At 35.6% G+C, this 8,579-nt stretch overlaps 1 protein-coding gene and 1 pseudogene across 1 annotated transcript in view; both read left to right on the top strand.

Annotated features, from left to right (window-relative positions):
- Gphn (gephyrin) overlaps window positions 1-8,579 on the top strand; it is an 837,950-nt gene that overhangs the window by 347,732 nt on the left and 481,639 nt on the right. The gene's annotated exons all lie outside the window — the stretch shown is intronic.
- LOC105743472 lies at window positions 5,446-6,666 on the top strand (annotated as a pseudogene).

The following is an 8,579-nucleotide window of genomic DNA, read 5'->3' as shown; positions in this document are numbered from 1 at the left end:
TTTTTCTGGTACTATTCCCTTATTTGGGAGCCCACTTTTCTTGGAATAGGATACTCCTAGAGCGTTTGATGGTAAAATTGCAATACTTTCAAGTATAAAAAACATCAAATAGCTGCAGGTTTTTCTCTCTACTATACTTTTTATCTTCTAGCCCCCTCACATTTTCAAAGTAAAACTGAGCATACCACTTTATAAAGTGAAGTGGGTAATTTTCTTCTCAAAATCAGAACATTCTGATCTGGTAAACAGAAAAGTTTCTGGCTGTATTTGAAAAGATAATATAAATCTGTCTGTCTTTCTGCCATTTTTTGTTATGTGTAGATCAATGATTTATTCTCTATTTAGTACATATATAAAATTAGTACATATATAAAAATTAGTACTTATATGAAAATGTTCAAACATTTCATATAGAACTGAAACATTTCATATCTGAACTGAATGTCAGATATATGATAAGAATTTATTCAATAGAATTAAATAAATTAACATGATAAATGTTACCTATATCCACTTACTTGCCTAACTATATTCAGCTCCAATTTAAATGTGCAAGGAAAAGATACATCACATATGAAATTTTTTCAGAAGTGTATCATCAGTATTTGAGAATGTTAACTGACAGAAATGCTTGTTTCATGCTTATTATATAACTTCAGTATAAAAAAAATATTCTTACACCAAATTTGGTACATACAAAAGTCAGTAATGAATAATATGGTTTCATAAATTGTCTTTGCTTCCTTAATAATTTGGTAATATTTGTATATTTTCACGTAGAAACAAGTATTTCTTTTTTATTTCCTCTTATGGAACCAGAATTACAGTAGATTTTTTAAATTACTAAGTATTACTTGTACATACTAATGGAGTTTAGTATACCATTTCAGTAAATGCATGTAACATATACTGACATATCCAGCATTCCTCTAATCCAAACTTATCTCCCTAAATAGCCAACCTCTGTTAATCACTATTCAGTATTCAGACTGAAGTTTGGCTTTTTTAATTTTGTTCATTGATTTGGGTTGTCCTCCACATATGAAGGAGAACATATGGCACTTGCCGTTCTATTTTTAGTTTTCATTTAACATATGTCCACTATTTACATGCATTTCACTGCAGCACGCATGACTTCATTCCTCTTTATGGTTTCATAATATTCTATTGTACATATATACCGTATTTTATCTATTCATCTATTGATTTGTTTTTGCTGTGCTTTTCAAATCATATCCAGAAACATTACTGCCTACAATATCTTTTTTCTTATTAATTTTATTGAGAAACATATCAATGAGACAGTTTAAAAAACATTAATAGGACAGTTTTGATAATTAATACAATGTGTATTACTATCTTCTTGTAGTTATTCATAGTACAAGATGGAGACACAATATCCTGTCCAAATGCTATTAGTACAAATCTTTCTTCTCATTGATTTAAGAGAAAGTAGCTATATATCTATCCTATTTTGTATATACAGATACAAAATTGTTCTTCCTTTGTATCCCCTTTTTTTGTTTAGTTTTGTTAGAGATGGGTATTCAGTTGCCATTTAAATATTGTAGGTATGTGAATTTAGCAAACAAATACAACATAGTCCAGTAGTTCATAATAATAGTGGATTATCTGTAGGACTGACAATGTCAGAAGTTTATGACTTGAGCCTTTCACAGCTCAGCATATTAATATGGCTTTACTTTATATACCTCATTTTTATACTTTTCTGCTGGATGGTTAAGACCAAGATAAAGCAAAACTTATATAACAAGAAATAGATCTTTTCTATATGATGAAGTCAGTCAAGTCGCTTCAGGATTTATCCTGTTACCGTGTACCGCAGTTTGCACATCCTTTGTCAGTGTCAGCCATGTGGATCAGTCATGCCCATTGCTTGACCAGATTGTTCTCTGTGAAAGCCTGAGAGAGTATTTTATCTCCATGTGACTCTCCTTAGGCACACTCTACATCATCAATCACATTGATCTGTGTGCCCCATAATCTCCTTGATCAGAAAAATTGGGACACAACTGAGTTACATGATCTTACAGTGTAGGTTCTCCTATGTCCTGAGTCTTCACTGACCTTGAAAGGCTAGGGCTGTCCTTTCATCCCTTCTATTTCTCTAATTTTTGATCTGCAAACTTAGGTTTTAACCCTCCAGAAGAGAAGCTTAATATTACCCTGCAACATATGCAGTTGGGTTTAACCTCACTATCTGTCTGAGTATCAAACATCTTAGGCATGACATGGAACAGATATTTTCCATCTATCATTGATATGTTAAACTTTAAGTCTCTTCAGAATATGGAGAAAAAAATATAAAGAGAAACACTATTTTAAAAATATGATTTAACAGTTACATAGGGGGCTGGGGAGATAGCTCAGTAGAATAAGCACTTCTCTGGCAAGTGCAAGGACCTGAGTTCAATCCCTGGTTCCACCAAAAAGAAGAACAATTACGTATTTTTACACAGAATTTTAGAAATCTAACCATATACAACATTGTAGCAGGATAGTCCTGTGACTTTTTTTTCTTGTCTCTTTTTTTTTCATTTATAACCCTTTTTATAAAAAAACAAACACTTACTTGAGAGACAGTATGGCAATAATTGTTATGTCATGGCAAGCAGTATGTATTTAGCAGACCAGAAAGACAGGCATTCCAAGTGTGGCCCTTCTATTGCACATTGCATTCTTCAGTGCACAGGTATACCTGCTTAGTTCACAGGTATCAGCATATATAATTAATCAGTGTGAGAATACTACCAATTAACTGCTAGTTTCAAAAAACTGCTCATGTTTCTCAGGGTCATTGCCTTAAACATCTTGTGCATATAAATGCATGCCTTTGCCCTTATCATTTTTCCCAGCATTTCTCCTTGATCTCTCCTCGTTGTTCAATCCTCAAGTTCCCACTTTCCTTTTAATTGTGTTATACCTTTCTATTTGTGTTTCTTCTTTTGAGTTCTTAACTAGGGAGACTATACAATATTTACACATGCCAGTCTGGTTTATTTCGCTTATGAGTATACCTTCAAGTGGCATCCAGTTAAATATAAATGGTTCAAACTTATCATTCTCTATAGCTCAGTAATACTCCATAGTATAAAAATAACACATCTTTTTCATCCATTCTTCAGGTGACAAACATCTTTGTTGTTTCCAAGATTGGTCTATCACAAATTGTGCTGCTATAAACATAAGTACACATACATCACTATGATATGATGTTTTCAGTTTCTCTGAGAAAATTCCCAGTAGGGAATGAAAGCTGGCTTGAATGGAATTTTCAGTCCTAAGATTTTAAGGGGTCTGCACACTGATATCCATAATGGTTGTACCAGTCTACATTCCCACCAGCAGTGGAGAAGGCTCCCCTTTTCCCCACAGCCCTTCCAACATTTATTGTTGGTTGATATCATTATGATAGCCATTCTTTGTGGGGTGAGATTGTATCTCAGTGTTCTTTTGATTTGCTTTTCAAGGATGGCTAGTGATGTGGACCATTTTTTCATATATTTATTTGCTTCTTTAATTTCGTCTTCTGAGAAATATGTGTTCATCTTGGATGCCCATTTCTGGATTGGATCATTAAATTAGGCTGCCCTAATGTTTTTTTAGTTCTTTCTAAATTCTAGAGAGCAAATCTTTGTCTGAGTGCTAAGTAGTCAAAATTTTATCAAAATCTGTTGGTTGTCTTTTCACTTTGTTGGTAATTTCTTTTCACCTGCAAATATTTCTCCATAAGGGGAAGTCCCAGTGGTTAATTCTTTCAACTATTACCTGTGCGATTTGATTTTGTTCATGAACTCTTTGCCTACCCCTGTGTCTTCAAGAGTTCCTCCTACTTTGTCTTCCAGGAGATTTTGTGTCTCTGTTTTAATGTTTAGATCTTTAATCCATTTTGACTTTAGCTTACTGCATGGTGATAGACCTGGGTCAAGTTTTCGTTTTTGGCATGTTGAGAGCCAGTTTTTCTAGCACCATCTGTTAAACAGGCTATCTTTCTTCGAGTAAGCGTGTGTGGCCCCTTTTTCGAAGATCAGATGGTTGAGTTTGTTCGTAGAGGCTTCTGCATCTTCTGATCTATTCCATTGATCCTCAGGTCTATTTTAAAGCCAGTACCATTCTGATTTTATCATAGTAGCTTTGTAGTATAATTTCAAGTCAGGGACTGTAATGCCTCCTGCCTTGTCTTTGTTGCCCAGGATTGCCTTTGCTATTCTAGGTCTTTTCTGGTTCCAAATAAATTTTAGGAATGATTTCTCTAGCTCTATGAGATATGTTGGTGGTAGTTTGATAGGTACTGCAATTTTATTAGTACTAATAGTGATGGGACAGGATATCCTGTGTGCATCTTGTCCTATGGATAACTGCTAAGAAGATAACAATGTACAATGTATTCATTATTGAAACTGTCTCATTGCTATTTGTTTCTCAATAAAATTATATATATATATTCACACCCCACTGCCTCACCCTTGATACATATACTAATTACAGCTTAAAACTCTTTTGTTCATGCATAATGATCTACAAGTGTGGGATGAAAGAGCTTGAATAAAACCTTTACATTTCTGTTTATAGTCTATTGTTAGAAGGATTGAGCTTTATTATTAAGGAAAAGAGTAAGAAGTTAGAAGAAAGATCAGGATGAACATGATCATATTAACATATATAATAAAATGCAAAAGAACAAATTTTCTAAGACAGTTCATGTTTTTTGGTTTTATTTTGATACTTTTAGTGTAATTATTCTAGATATGCTCTTCAAAAGAAATGATCTAAAAAGATGATATTTCACTTTTGGCTTAGGAAAACCTAAGTATTGGGAGAATGTCCCAGTTAGAGACCATTCCGCAACGTGTTGGTGTCCTTTTTATGCTCCTGATCTTCACAGACTTCTCTCTCAAAACAAAGGCCCAAGGATTTCTGAGACTGCACGTGACAAAGAGATGTATTTACAAAAACAATGTGGAAAAACAATTCTTGACAATCAAAATAATGATATCCCTGGGGAAGGGGTAAAACCTGGTATCCAGAGTTACCTCATAATATAAGTGTGTTTTTCAATAACAACACCAAAACAAAAATCACAAGGCATGCAGAAGAGCAGGAAAGTATAGTCCATTCAAAGGAACAAAACTAATTGAGATAATTCCTAAGGAAGGCCCTACATTGGAGTTAAAGTCTATAAAACAACTATCTTTAGATACTGAAAGAGAAACAGGAAAACAGATAAGTAACTAAATAAATCAGAGAAAAGCTGTCTGACCAAAATGAGGATATCAGTAAAGAAATAAAAATTGTAAAAATAAACCTAACACAAACCTTTAAACTAAAAATCAAAAATAAGTGAAATAGAAAATTCACTGAAGAAAACAAGTAGTGGGTTGCCTAGAAGTGCCAGTGATTTCCCCGTCTCAGTAGCCTTCAGCCATGGACCTGATCCAGGCCTTCTTTGGGAAGCTGTGGATCCTGGCCGACATGTTAGACTGGGAGATGGTCCTGCTACAGCGAATACAGGTTGGAGAGGACAGCAACTTTGAAGATTATCCAGTGGGGATTTTACATGACCTTCATTCAGAAGTCCAGGCTCTGAAGGATGATATTAATATTCTTCTTGATAAAGCAAGATTGGAAAGTCAAGAAAGCATTGGTTTTATTAAAGCAACAAAAGTACTGATGAAAAAAAATAAAGCAGATATCATAAAAATAAGAGAGTTTTTCCAGATGTATGGATCCAATCCATGTGTCAAGGAAACAGTTTCTGAACAGGAAATCTCTGGCTCTACCCAAGAGATGGCTAGCTGCAACAACATTCCAAAGTCTGGTATGAAGGACAACCCATCTGACCTACCTGTACCAGGCAGTTCTATTTCTGAGGAGCCTCTGCAGAGTCCACAGCTTGCAGATTTTGGACTGGAGCGGTATATGATACCTCAGGTTGTACCAAACCCCCTGCAAGCTGTAAGCAAGGGAGAACCCATAATTGACAGTCCACCAACCAGTCAGTGGTTAAAATACCAAAAACTCCAAAATGTGCTCTAAAGATGGATGATTTTGAGTGTGTAACTCCTAAATTAGAACACTTTGGTATCTTGGAATATACTGTGTCTAAACATTACACAATGGGGCTTAAAAATAAGATTATAGAAAGTGAGGTGGCTGTAGAAATGGAAGCTATATCCAGTGATAACTGCTTTGCCACACCTGACCCCATAATCCAGCAGCTTGAAAAAAGTGATATGCGTTATACAGAATCCCCTTTGGCACCTACTTTCTGCACTCCTGGTTTGAAAGTTTCTTTTACAAAGAACAACACAGCTTTAGTATCCACAGATTATCCATTATCAGAAACACACAGTTCATCAGATGATTTTGAAGTTAAAGATTGTACTTCATTAGTTTTAAATACAGACCAATGCTTGCAGAATTTTGCATATTCTTCCTCTCCTACAATTTCTTCTTATGAAAATCTTCTCAGAACACCCACACCTCCAGAAGTAACTGCTATTCCAGAAGATGGTCTCCAGATTTTGTCAAAATATAGCTCAAACCAAGCTACTCCGGTGGCAATAAAAGCAGTGCCTCCCAGAAAAGTTTCCCCAACCTGATGGCTGGAACATCCAGGAGGTTGGCAACAAAGAAAACTGGTGAAAAAATTCTATTTATTATAGAAACTGAACAGAATAGAATGGAGCAGAGCTGGACTTATTTTGTTATTTGCATTCCTGTCCCGCCTTTCCTCTGACAACAAACCCAATATAGAGAAGAACGTGGACATTGATATTATAATGTGATTTTTATGAAGTTTTTTATGAAGTCAGGAAGTTTTGATTTTAATATTGGTCACATGTATCTCAATTTGTCAGATTTTTAAGATTACTGTTTATATTTCTAAATCACTTTATTTTAACAAAATGGCTTACATAATAGGAAGTGCTAGAGGTAGGATAAGTGGTTTTTAAAAATATAAATGGTAATGTCTGTGCCTGATGAGGCCTCCCTGGCCAGGTGGTTGTTGCTGTCAGCTGCACTCTCATTCTGTTGTCTCTGTCCCAGTTTCTTACTTTTATTTAATCAATACTCTCTTAAGACTGCTGCTTTTGCAAACCAGAGACAGATGAACTCAGGAAAAAGGGGTTATGGATCATGTAACTACAGTGTGACCAGTGGAGATGCATGTAGTCTCAGACAGTCTGAATCAGTCACTTCTTGTTGGGAGGTGCTTTTCTTCCTTCTCCTAGCTTTTCACTGTGTGTTGGTTTCACTCTTTAATATCAGCCCCATCCACATGTGGCTGCTGCTGGTTTCTCTGGCCCCACTCTCCACTTTGGTTCTGATGTAGGTCCTGAGCTTCACTGGGATGTCCTGACAGCTTGGCCTGGACTTTTGGGTCCTTTAAGAACATGGGCCCTCAGGACCTAGGAACTGCCTGATAGGTTCACCTGTGGAGTCCATCAATCCTTCGATTCTTTTGATTGAGAAAACTAATTGGGGAGACAACAGAATGAGAGTGCAGCTGACAGCAACAACCACCTGGCCAGGGAGGCCTCATCAGGCACAGACATTACCATTTATATTTTTAAAAACCACTTATCCTACCTCTAGCACTTCCTATTATGTAAGCCATCTTGTTAAAATAAAGTGATTTAGAAATATAAACAGTAATCTTAAAAATCTGACAAATTGAGATACATGTGACCAATATTAAAATCAAAACTTCCTGACTTCATAAAAAACTTCCTGACTTCATAAAAAACTTCAACCATGGCTCTGCTGCAAAAGCTTTTCAGGATCCAGCTAGTAGATAGTAAGGACCTTGGTTCTGTAGAGATCAGTTATAAATGAAGCAACAACTGACAGGCATCATGTGGAAGCATCTCAGAGGATCAGCTTTTAGGAATTTGAAGAAATGAAAAATTACCTTTATATGACTTCTCTGAACATCAAACAGAAGATTTTTCTTAGTGTGCTCTATTTTATCACAAAATTGTCACAAAAAAACCGTGATTTGTTACTATTCTAGGAATTACTATATGGCTATTGAATATAATGTAAAATAAGTTACTTCTACACTAAAAAAAAAAAGGAAAATTCACTGAAGAGGTTGAAAAACAGGCAAAAGAACCAGCAACAGTGAACGTGGAATATGTATTCCATCTGAGGGCAAAAAAAAAAAAATAACAGACTCTAAAGTCCTTCCTATCAAACCTAAGATGTGTGACCACATATGCATCATAAGATTTTTTTCTTTATTTGGTGATACCAGGGATTGAACTCAGGAACTTGCACTTGCCAGGCAAGCACTTATTCCGCTAAGTTATCTCCCCAGCCCCAAAATGTGAATTTTGACTTGAACTATTCTAAAAAAGTATTTTGGGAACAACTAGGCAGATTTATACATGAGTTGTCTATTAGATTGTGTGTGTGTGTGTGTGTGTGTGTGTGTGTGTGTGTGTGGTATCAGAGAATTGCATTTGCCAGGCAGATGCTTATGCTGCTGAGCTACCTCCCTGGCCTTACCTCATAGGATTTTTAAGAGGAGAAATAAAGAGACAAAAGTTGAA

The sequence above is a fragment of the Octodon degus genome, unplaced genomic scaffold, assembly GCF_000260255.1.
Source record: "Octodon degus isolate 3935 unplaced genomic scaffold, OctDeg1.0 scaffold00007, whole genome shotgun sequence".
NCBI classification, from domain to species: Eukaryota; Metazoa; Chordata; class Mammalia; order Rodentia; family Octodontidae; genus Octodon; species Octodon degus.
The sequence above is the reverse complement of the archived record's forward strand: the minus strand, read 5'-3'. Positions and strand labels throughout refer to the sequence as shown.